The following is a 12826-nucleotide window of genomic DNA, read 5'->3' as shown; positions in this document are numbered from 1 at the left end:
CAGACTAAAGGGAAATTATCTCCAGCAATTGCAGTTACATGGGCTTCAGCTCAACTCTTGGAATCTGAAGGAACTTGAAACGTTTCTGCTGCAGCCACAGTGACCAGCCAAGGACTCATAAACAGCGAACATTCATGTTTCTTATCTTTCAGCATTGAACATTAATTTGACTAAGAACGTGACTATCTGCAGTACAATTCGTAAATTTTGCATGCTTGTGTGAATCTGGGATGTGAAAATTCAAGAAGTGCAGATTTTACCTTTTTAAATATTTTGCTAACTTTACCTGGGTGGGTTTTTAACTCAATAAAATCTAGCCCCTTTTTTGTTCTAAATCTCAATAAAGCCTGTCAGACTTGTTTCTTTGCAATCAGTACACGAAAAGGTAAGCACAGAAATTGCGAAAATTCTTCCATCCTTCTAAAGTCACAGGAAAACCACATTGTGGTTAGATTTGTAATGGTGTCAGAGGGGAGTCATAGCTTAGTCCTCCTCACGTGGCCGTAATAGTGATTCGGCTGCTAACACCCAAGATTAAATCCCAAGATAATTCAAATCGACAGACTAAGAGAGAAGTGGAAAGTGGGAATTAAGTTAATCCCACGATATGAATATAAAAAGCCCAATCCAGACTTTCTTGTGTACACTGCGACAGTTCTCACAAATGTCCACACTTGGTGCTGGTGCCTTTCTAAAGCGGGTAGAAATTTCCATTGAGGATTTAATGGTTCTCCCGATCGGGGAGTGAAAAAAGTGTAGCTAAGGAATTGAAGTTAGTTTTACCTGAAAACCAGCAGATTTGAAATGTTCAAACTATCAGCTGGAGACTTAGATTCCAAACCTGAGACAAGTGGAGGAGAAAACAATAGAATAACAAAAATATAGCTAAAACTGAAATTAATGGAGTTTGGAAGAGAGATAAAGGAGAGAAGGAAAAGGTTTTCCAAAGAAGACAGCAAAATAAAGATGAAGCTTTCCAAAGAAGACAGCAAGAAAGGGAGATGAGGCAATCTGAACAGTCCAGGGAGGTAAAGGCAGCCAGGACAAGCTGGATGATAGTACTTCCGAAAAGTCAGAGACAATCCAGAGAGGCTGAATGGGCTGTAGAATACCAGCAGGATGCTATAGGAGTATTGTACAGAGAACCAAAAGTTCAGAACACCTACACGGGGGCAATAGAACAGGAACATGCTGAAGTACAGGGAACAATGAGAGGCTTGGAAGTCCTACAAGGGACTCTGACTCATCCATTCTCACTGTATTGTCAAACTGCTTACTGGGCATCTAGGCCTGCATGAACCAACATTCCCTCCAAGTAAACGCTGGAAAGAGTAAAGTTACTGTCATTAGACTCCACCACATACACTGTTACCGAGCCACAGTGCTTACTGTCACGAGGCTGCACCAGACCGTTCCCTGCTTCAACGTCTGATCTGACCCAGACCTTAGCTTCCAACCCCATGTCCTCCAAATCACAAACATTACTTACTCCCATTTCCACAATATCGCCTGTTTCTGCCTAAGCCTTAGTCCAGTTGCCTTTGAAACTTCATTCATGCTTTTGTTAATCTGAGATTCGCACAGGAATTATTGTTGAATACAGTAGCACTTCAACTTTTGGAAGTTGTTATCTGAGGTGGAATTTTCCCAAAAAAAAGACTGAAGGTGTGATCTTAAGACCTCATCCCATCTGACATTCGGCAAGGCGAGATGGTAAGATAGGACAGTAGGTGAAAAATAAGAAAAATGCCAGTTTTTTGCCTCCGCCCTGGATTGTACTGTCCCTGTTTTGCCGACTTAAATATTAATGACATATCGTTAACGATTCCCAAATGCTGTTGTGTGTGCTCACTGGCCGTTACCATCTTGCCGGTCAAAGTTCTCCCTGGCAGGAATCACGTATGGTTCCCACCAATGGGGACCAGATATGATGGCATCGCGAGGGGGGGATTGAACGTTATTAAGGCCACTCCCAGATACACCAAGAATGCCCACATCAATCCACTCCCAGGCACCCCGCGGCATCCCAGTATCATCCTCAAATCCCACTGCATTCCTTATCACAACCCCTGCCTATCAAGACACAGTGCCACCTGTTCCCCCCACAACAACCCCCCACTTCTCCCACCAGCCATCAACCTTTCAATCATTCCCTCTTGCCCTTGCAGGAGAAGATGGCTCATAATAGAAGACAGCGAGAGAAGACAGATGGGGCAATTCCTGTGTTGTGCCTCCACACCCCCTTTGAGGAGTGAATGATGGAACTCTCAGGAGAGGCACACGAGAGAGCTCTGAGTGCCTGTGAGGTCAGTGTGCACTACGGAAGTGAGGATCCACAAGCCTACATCCATATGACCTTTCTCAAGTAAGCTCCAAGCTGTCCAGATACTTGTCCCTTCCTTGCACTGAACCACGTCTCTTGTCTCGCAGGAGCAACACCTGATGAGACCGAACCCTCCGGAGTCAGTGCCCCCCCTTCCCTCCTCCTCCCCTCCTCCCTGAGCAGACATCACAGACAGCACCCGCACCATCCACCAGTACAGAGGCATACACTTCAGTGGGCGGATTTAGCAGAGCAGGCTTCAGGGCCACTTCCTGGTGAGCACCACATAGCTGCTGATGCACATCAGGCAGGGACAGGAACATCTAAGAGACCGGACAAGTGAGGAGCTCACTGAACTACACATAGTAAAAATGATCATCCTTATTGCCTTGGACTAAGAATATCAAGTGTGATGGGCTAAGATACAGTTACATAGCGTGGAAAAGTTCTAACATTTCACATTGTAACACAGAGGACAGAAGGCGTTTTCAGAAGGCAACACTGGAGAGAAATTAAAAGACAATCTCCGAAAAAGGCAGAGAGATATTTCTTCTGGATTCTCAGGGTAATTGACCGATGTAAGGTATTTTAACCTGAAAATCCTTTTATTTTTGTGATAAAGTGGTTTACAATAATGTCCTTCGCTATATTTCTCAAAAAGCAGTACATGAGTGAAAGTGAAATGGGTAATTCTATACTGCAATATTCCAAGAAAGCATCAAAGCAAATGGTGTGACTGATTCCATTCAACATTCTGGTGCTTTTTCTCACTTACTCTTCAATAAACAAACCATTGCAAAATACTGATCAACCCCCCTCGGAAACCAATGTCCTCCCACCCCCGCAACGGGATTTTTCTCTCTCCCCAACTGACACCCAACCCAACATGGCTGGACTCATACTGGCCCGTACAACCACCCTCTTAACCTGAACACGGGCCCTACCATATCCAGACCTGACCCCAACACCTCCCTCCACTGACCTGACACCCATCCGACCTACCAGCTCTCCACCACCCCAGCCTGATCCTGCCCCCTCTCACCTAAACTGACACCACCCCGCCCTCCCCGCCCCCCCCAGCAATATCTGGAACTCCACATCCCATTCACTTACCTTTGAAACTTATCTTCTCCCTCTAAACTCACCTGCCTTATGGCAGCTAGTGCTGTAAAAAGGGACCATGTCCTCCCTTTGCTACGCTCCTTTTACACTCCTCCCCTGGCCTGTGTCAAGAAGATTGGGCAACATGGAAGCTTTGGAATTCCAGTGAAGGTAAGTCTCTACAGAAAGGCAATCCGCTGATAATCGCCACTCCAAAGACCTTATGGGCCAGATCTATTTGCTCATCCCCACCTTTATTTATTGAGAGAAAATTGTTTAATAGTGTTGACATGTTTTGAGTCACTGAACTTGATGTTAGAGGCCTGAGTTGTATCGCTCCGATGTTCCTGATTCTGGAATTTGCATATCCTTTAGGTGGAAGGGATTTATTTTGACCTTGAATTGTACTCATCAGGAAAGTTTGAACCAGCTGGGGTTGGTTTTTTATCTATAGAAAAGAGATGATTGAGGGGGTGACCGCTTTAAGATTATGTAAGATTTGATAGGGTTGATGTAATGAAAATATTTCCAAATGTTGATATTTCATGTTCTCCCCCACACGTACCAGAACTCTGAGTGTTGTCAAGCAGTACAAAGGACTACTCCCAGGCATATTCCTGAACCAAAATCCAGGGCTATAAACATAATATAGTTACTGATAAACACACAAGGGAATTCAGGAGAAATCTCTTTAAGCAGAAAGTTGTTTGAATGTACAGCCCGTTAACCACAAGGAGTAGTTGAGGTGGACAGCTTCCATATGTTTAAGGGAAACTGGATAAACATGAGTGAGAAAGGAATAGATGGTTTTGCAGATAGGGTTAAATAAAACATGGTGTCAAGCGGCCTGCATGGAGCATAAACACCAAATCTGAGGCAGCACAGTGGCACAATGGTTAGCACTGTTGAGGGACAGCACCAGGATGCAGGTTCTATTCTGGCTTCAGGTCGCTGTCCATGTGGAGTTTGCATGTTCTCCCTGTATCTGCGTGGGTTTCCTCCGGGTGTTTCAGTTTCCTTCCACAGCCCAAAGATGTGCAAGTTACGTGGATTAGCAATGCTAAATTGATCCTTGGTGTCAGGGGAATTAGCAGGGTAAATATATGGGGTTATGAGGATGGGTGGGATTGTTGTTGATGCCAAATGGCCTCCTTCTGCACTGCAGAGATTCTCTGATTCTATGAAATGTGCTGTTATTCCATTAAAAACAAATAGCTTCTGGCTTATTTTGCATGGACCAGTGAAGGGTGATACTAATTTTCACCAAATATCAACAGTCGTTCTGAAGAACCTTTGCCTTGACAACGTGTCTACAATACACTCAGTTAAGCCACTAAACTGAAATCAGTCCTAGTTATACACTTATATTTAGAGCAGTGATCTACTAATGCTGTGAATTGGTTATGGACTTTTAGGTGAACTATTGGATACTGGGGTCCTTATTTTACCATTTTGATTCTAAGTGCTGGGCAGACTTGAAACTGGGCATGTTTCAGATTTGACTTTTTAAGCTGTTCTCAGGTGCCTCCATATAAGAACATAAGAACATAAGAAATAGGAGCAGGAGTAGGCCAACTAGCCCTTCGAGCCTGCCCCGCCATTCAATAAGATCATGGCTGATCTGTCGTGGCTCAGTTCCACATTCCTGCCCTCTCCCCATAACCCTTAATCCCCTCTCTCATCAAAAACCCATCAACCCGCGTCTTAAAAATATTTAGCGAGGTAGCCTCCACCACTTCAACGGGCAGAGAATTCCAGAGATTCACCACCCTTTGAGTGAAGAAGTTCCTCCTCAACTCCGTTCTAAACCGCGCCCCCTTTATCTTGAGGCTATGCCCCCTAGTCCTACTATCCTTTCTGAGCGGGAAGAGTCTCTCCACCTCTATCCGATCCATCCCATTCATCATCTTATACGTCTCAATGAGATCTCCCCTCATTCTTCTAAACTCTAATGAGTACAAGCCTAATCTATTCAGCCTCTCCTCATAGCTCAACCCCCTCAACTCCGGCATCAGCCTAGTAAACCTCCTCTGCACTCCCTCCAAGGCCAAAATATCCTTGCGTAAGTACGGCGCCCAAAACTGCACACAGTACTCCAGCTGCGGCCTCACCAATGCCCTATACAGCCGCAGCAAGACCTCCCTACTTTTATATTCAATCTCCCTCGCGATGAAGGCCAGCATCCCATTCGCCTTCCTGACCACCTGCTGCACCTGCAAGCTGGGTTTTTGCGACTCATGCACAAGGACCCCGAGGTCCCTCTGCACCGTCGCCTGCTGCAGTTTTTCGCCACGTAAGTAATCTTCCTACCATTATTCCTACCAAAGTGGACCACCTCGCACTTGCCAACATTAAATTCCATTTGCCATTTCCTGGCCCATTCTCCCAGCCTATCTAGATCCTTCTGTAGACTCTCCCCACCCTCCACACAATTTGCCTTTCCACCAATTTTGGTGTCATCAGCAAATTTCGACACCCTACACTCGGTTCCCTCCTCCAGATCATCTATATCAATGGTAAATAGCTGAGGCCCCAGCACCGACCCCTGGGGCACTCCACTAGTCACCATCCGCCAATCCGAATAGCACCCATTGACCCCCACTCTCTGCCTCCTGTTTGACAACCAGTCCTCTATCCACGCTAACACCCTACCCCCAACTCCATGCCTCCTGACCTTCTGTAATAACCTCTTGTGAGGTACCTTGCCTGAAAAAATACAAGCAATTCTGAATTCCTGTGAGTGGGGCTTTATGCACCCTAAATTTTGCAGCTCCGACCAGCACCTCCAACTGCGCATGTGCAGAAAAAATAATGATAGAATGCGGCTTCGCTGCCACATCACTCCCAGGCCAGGTAATACCTCTCCCTGGCCTCCACAGGCATTGCCTCACCCCCCTCAACATTATTGACCCTCTTATTCCCCCACATCCCCCCACCACCCAGACCAATCGCAGGCCCCTCCCCCCCTTCCACCTACCAATCTCAGGCAGAGTGACAGTGGAACTTCCTTCCCACCCACTGATCTTAGGCAGAGTGGCAGTGGACCTCACCTTCTCCCGACTGATTTGAAGCAGAGAGCCATCAGACCCAACCTCCCCCTCCCCCCGCTCCCACAGATCTCAAGCAGAGAGCCATCGGACGCTCAATACTTAGGTCCTCACCAACTGGAATGCCCAAACTAGACTTTTGTGGAGCATGTCTGTTTCATGCTGATTCTGGATGGGCGAATGTGGTGATAAAAGGGGAAGTGCTGGTAAGGTTGGGCATGCAGCCCATTAAGTCAATTTAAATGCCTGCAAATGCCCGTTTTGGGCACTGTTCAGTTGCAGCCATTTTCAGGCCTTTGCCCAAAATTTTGCACCCAAAAACGGGTGCAACTTGATAGTAAAATCAGGCCCTGCATGTCTGTACTCCAGGTCCTTCAGAGCTCTGAACACTGTTAAGCAGGCAAGGTGATATTAAATGCCCTGAACCCGTGCTCCCTCTACACTCAAGGACAGACCCAGGAATGGTACTTCAGACCTATTTGGCTTGCACATTGAGTAACCAAGGATTAACATGGTAGGTGTGAATTGTGAGAGTGTAAAAGGGGCTGCAACGTCAGGCATTGCTAGACCATGTGATTTTATTCTAATTGCAGAATTGGCAGGTGACCATGAGATTGGGAATAGGGCTGAAATTAACATTTTGAGACCATTGCACCATCTAACTCCATCCAATCCAGTGGTGTTAGGAAGAGCCCTGAAGTACAGGCTCTTCAAGGACAATTAGGGACAGTCAATAAATGTAACCCGTGGAAGAATTTTTAAAAAGCTGGTTGTGACCTTCTTACCAATCATAATGCTTCAGTTATAATGCTGGGTAATATACCCCAGGTGCAACCTTACCACTCATCCCACCAGCCAATGGGCAGGGTGAGCCTGTAAGATCATGAGAGAGCCAGGAAATCAGGTTCACATCCAATTTCTCACCTCTCACGATCTTACTGGCACCGGATATCCGGCGAGATCAGCCTTGCACCCTTTTTGGGCATGAGGCTGATCCCAATATTTAAATGCTATGTTAAATAGCAATTATATATTACAATTGAGCCAGGACAATTGTCCAGACTCACTGTGGCCTCGCCGGTGAAGGTTCTCTCTGGTGAGGATCACATATGGTCCCCATCGACGTGGAGCTGTCATGATGGCCTTGCTGGTAGAACCAGAAATCATTGAGGTCAGGGCAGAGCCTAGCACCCTGGCAGTGCTCACTGAGCAGTGCCAAGAGGGTGGGGCCAGAACAGGAGTGCGGGCCATTTGGGGGGGGCATCGCTGCGCGCGTTGCAACAGAAATCGATGGGGTGGATGCGGGTAGTGTTTTCCAGCTGCAATTGGTCTGGCAGTGGGGAGTGGTTGGATCGGTTCCCGGGGGGGGTGGGAGGGTGCAATCAGCTACAGAGCCCCATTCAAGTGAGGGAGGGTTGGTGGGCCACGAAGCCAGCTTTTGCTGGAGGAGGCAGTGACAGGTTTCTGTGCTCAAGGAGCATAGAAATCTGCACATGCTTAATTTCGCCCTCTGCTGCTATCAGCCGGCTTTCAGGTGATTTGGGCCCCACCTACTCCCTCTGCTGGCAGATTCCAAGGTTTTTTTTGGACAAAGTCAGGTAGGATTCGATTTTTAAGTTGGCCAAAAAAATGCATGAATCTCTCCCGTTTTCACACTCGTTCGGGACTTAGAATTTTTTTTGTAAGGTCACCCCCTTCATATCATTCCAAAATGGAACTTGTAATTAATATAAATGTGCAACCATTTGTTGAGACCTGAAACTTGTCCTGTGATTGGTATCTGAATTATGATTTATGGACATAGCATGAAAGTGATACTTTATGGTATTCTTATTACAGAGCATCAAATTACCAGAGGCTATGCAAGGAAGGCACAGAAGGTTTTTTGCAGCATGCAAAGATCACCAAGAATATTATTACATAGCACCTCCATAGAAATCATATATACATTATGGCCTCATGCCAATTTCCATCCCATAAAATTATTTTTAAGCAAGTTGCATAACTGGCTGCAGGTGACTTGGTGGATTGCTGCACTTATTCTTTCTTTAGCTTGCTTACACAATGTTTGCTGAACTTTAGCAGTTGGCCAATACTAATTTTCTGAAACACTGCAACAAAATTGCTTTCCACATTGATACAGGTTAGAGCCATTTAGGAATATTTTGTGTAAACATGGGGAAATGAGAAGTGGAGCCCTGACTTTTAATCTGTTCAGCCCATGTTGTTATTTGTCCAAATCTATTTGATATTTGTTTATGTGAAGTAACACTCACGGATGTGAAGTCATTGAACATTATGAGTGGGTGCATGTTTGTAAAGAACCAGGATATATCATAAGAAATTGAACTCTATCATTGTCTTCTCAGAAAATATTGTAGTATTGTAATATGTGTTCTTCATAATGATAACTTATGCAAATTTAAAAAGCAAAACATAAGAGAGTTTATTTTAATACATCTTTAATGAAAATGTCACAACACATTCACTTGTGGCAGTGATTAAATTACATATATTCTTAGCAGTCAATTAAGTATTCTGCTTTGTTGCCATCTCAAAATATCTTTAAAAAACTGTTTTCCAAAATATATGTATGAAATCCTAATAAACACTATAACTAGTCAATGTTTCTTATCTTTTGGATTTGTTGCGCTTAAATAAAATGTTTCAATGCATTAAGACACGTTGCTCAGAATACATTTTTGGCATAGTTATGCTGATAGCAGTTGCAGAACATTGCTCTCTTCTAATGCGTTCTTAAATATAAAACATCAAGAAATATTGATACATGATGAGGAAAGGGAAGTACAGAAAAAAACATTTCTTTGAGAACAACTTTATTTTTATTTCTAAAAGAAATTGTCACCAAATTAATGCTTGAAATCATTGGAAAATTTAAACCCATAAAACACCAAATATAGTTCAGAAATTGATTATATTTCGTGTGTTTCAACATCAAGTACATCTATTACATGTGATGCAGCAAACACTTGTACACATTAGTTGTTTATCCTAGTCAGTTGTTCAATATGTCCTGAGTAGTAAAGCCCTGATATATCTAATGCGTTTGTGATATCCGTTACTTAATCTGATCCTGCCATTTCCTCTCCATTTAGTATCAATGTTGAAAATGGATTACGGGTAGAAATTACCAACAAAGAAAGAAAACCATAGAATCCCTGTGGTGCAGAAGGAGACCATACAGCCCATCAAGTCTGCACACATTAATGATGAGTGATTGTGTAGTTATTTAATGGATTGAGTTTTCATTAAATCTGCCAGAATTGATCCATTTTAAAGTTCCGCATTCAATCTTTAGGGGAGTTTGAAAGGTGTTTACTTTAACTGAACATAATTAATCGTATATTTTTGTTATAATGTGTTAATTCACAGCAATTTACAATGGCATTAATCGTTAAAAATAAATGTCAAGCAATGTTGAGGAAAGGGAAGTACGGAAGAAACTACTTTCTGATGTCAATTTTATTTTAGCTTTTGACAAAAAGTGTCTCTATATTAATCCTTGAAACCTTCTGAAAACTTAAATCCAAAAAAAAACATACTTAGTTAAATTTCAGTTTATTTCAAACAAATGGAAATATATTGTGAATAATTGAATTGCACTTGGGTTTATTTTACGAATAAATATAGGACATATCAATCTTTCAGACAGACCAAGTTCTTTCCTAAAGTCCAAATGAACAAAGGCCATTCAGCCCATCAGTACCACTCTATTATTTTACCATTGATCCCTTCTCCTATTTGCCACCCCACATTTGTTTTAAGGAACATTACATCCCTCTCCCTACCTCTCCTGTAAACATTCCAATCTCTTGAAGTCAAAACATTTAACCTTGATTAAGAGAACTTCTTACTTTAAATTATCTGCATCGATTGCAAGATAATAGATTATTTGAAATATACCCCTGATGAACAGAGACATCAAAACATGGTGTAATACCCTTTAAAAATATGTTTTTGTCTTTCGATACAGCTGACATAGTGAACTAAATATGTTTTATATATGACACTGCATGTTACATGTTTCAAAAATGTGGTCAAAATATTAAACAATGTTGGGAAGAAAATTAATTTTGTTAAAGGTATTGAATTTTATCGTATTGACTCGGAAAGAGATTTAGTTAATTTATAATAGCTGATTTATGTTTCACTGTACTTTTATATATTGGAGCATGGCTGCTCATGCTAAATTGAAAAACTGGCAACTTATTTCTGATCAGTACAGAAAAGAAATGCAAATAATGTATTCAGAACAAAATGTTTGATAACTATCAGTAAAAATTCAGGCACTGAGCTTCAGCACGAGATTGAGGTCAATAGCTTTATGGCACAGTAAGAGTTCATATTCAGCTGAAAGACAACAGTGAAAAAGCAGGAAAAAGTCTTGCTGGAATGATCTTTGCCATCATCATTGATTTTCCAACTTCTCAAAAATTCTAGAGTTACATATTGAGTATTCAGAGCTATACACAATATATTCTACAGCAGTGGAAATATAATAATTCGGTACAGAACAGGCATCAAAGCATCTAAAATAAAAGTTGCAATAAAATAATAAATCAGAATATATAAGCAAATTTAGTGAGCCATGACCTAAAAATAAATCACATTGTGATTTATGGAGATTTGATTTATTTAACCACTAAGTCGTTAGCAAAGAAGATTGAATAAAAATAAATCACAATAAATATACTATGATATTTCAATTCAGCAGACTGATTGTCCTCTGAGAATATTTGAATATCTATTTTGATATGGCCCTTCCTTTCTCATACCATACTGTAAGTTGTATCATTTAACCAATTATTTTCCCTGAATGGTTTACCAATCACTAGCCAAGCTTCAAAGTTCCAGTTGACACATACATAATATGAAGTGTGCAGGTGTAACAATATACTATAATAATTCTGAAAGAAATGCGTATGTCACTCTCCTATGTACTTACAAGCTCTTTCACTACGGCTAACAGGTCATTTTGTTTGAACAAAATTCTGTCACGAAGGTATGAATACACGAGTCGCCCACTGTCACTTCTCTTACTCTTGACTAATGACTACAGTTTCATATCTATTGATGAAATGCCTGCAGAGCTCTAGAAAATATTGTGAAAATGAATTAATTTAAAACAATTGCACAATTAAAAAATAAACTTAAAACCCAAGTTCACAGCTGCACAATCAGCAGAGAACATCACAGTTCTTCCATTAAGTTTGGGAGACAAAAGCTCATGGCTGTGTCTTTTGCAGAAAAGAAAGGACAGCAGTTTGCAGCCACTGGTGAAATATAGAGGACACACAAAGGAGAAGGCGTACTACTCTATGTACTTCATGTTTGCAGAAATCCCAATCACTCATGTAATAGTCTACGGCTTTGGGAAATTTTCCTCGCAGACATAGGTAAAATGGGAATCTCTCTCTCTCTTTTCCAATCCCTTTTATGTAATGGATTTAGAATTTTTTTCTATTTATAATGAAATAATATTTTCTTGTAGTGGAAATGATTATAAGCATAGGTGACACCTTAATGCCTAAACTTTATGGACCTTCTTTCCAGACAGTTTTTTTATGATTCCTTTGAGGGATAAAAAAATCAAAATAGTTTAGACACATTGACATAAACATTATTATCATGACTGAGTATAAATATTTAGCTACAAGCCTTCAATAATTATAATGACTAAAAAAACTCAGTATGTCCCCAAACTCCAATCAGCCACCGTGTAAAAATAGAAACCCCTCTTTTGTAACACTGCCATGTTGAAACAATGTGATTGGAAAAGAAGAAATTGTCTTATGATACTATTACATGGAATAAAATATTTTGTTTCATTAAGGATTCAGATTTTTGTTAATAAATGGTAGGTTTGTTAAAAATACCAGTTGTACTAATGTGGTTTATTCACTCAGAATGAACAGTGTCTACAATCTTAAGCAGAATGTGTCAATCAGCTGCAGAATCTGCACCCACAGCCTGTCTGCAGTTTTAATTTTTCATATGTATACATTATCATTCCAATTGATAGCAGCTATGTTGTTAATTCCCTCAGAACAGTCATATGTATGTTAACATAATGACACTGTGAAGGGAACAAAGCTTCCTTTATCTGTTGGGTTGGGTAACTTGAAATTATTCGTTGGCACTTAGGAGTTATAAATAGGAACATCACTGGTATACAAATGCGATCAGTTTATTTCACCAGCAGGAAAAGAGGAAAAACATGCAAGAAAACACAATACAGAAATACTGTTAATACAGTATAGCTATTATGAAAAAATATGTTAAATATGACAGAATTAGCAGTTGTTTACTAATTAAATATTTCCATAAAACATTT

This window comes from Carcharhinus amblyrhynchos, chromosome 25, assembly GCF_965287045.1.
Source record: "Carcharhinus amblyrhynchos chromosome 25, sCarAmb.v2.hapA, whole genome shotgun sequence".
NCBI classification, from domain to species: Eukaryota; Metazoa; Chordata; class Chondrichthyes; order Carcharhiniformes; family Carcharhinidae; genus Carcharhinus; species Carcharhinus amblyrhynchos.
This window is presented reverse-complemented; position numbering follows the sequence as displayed.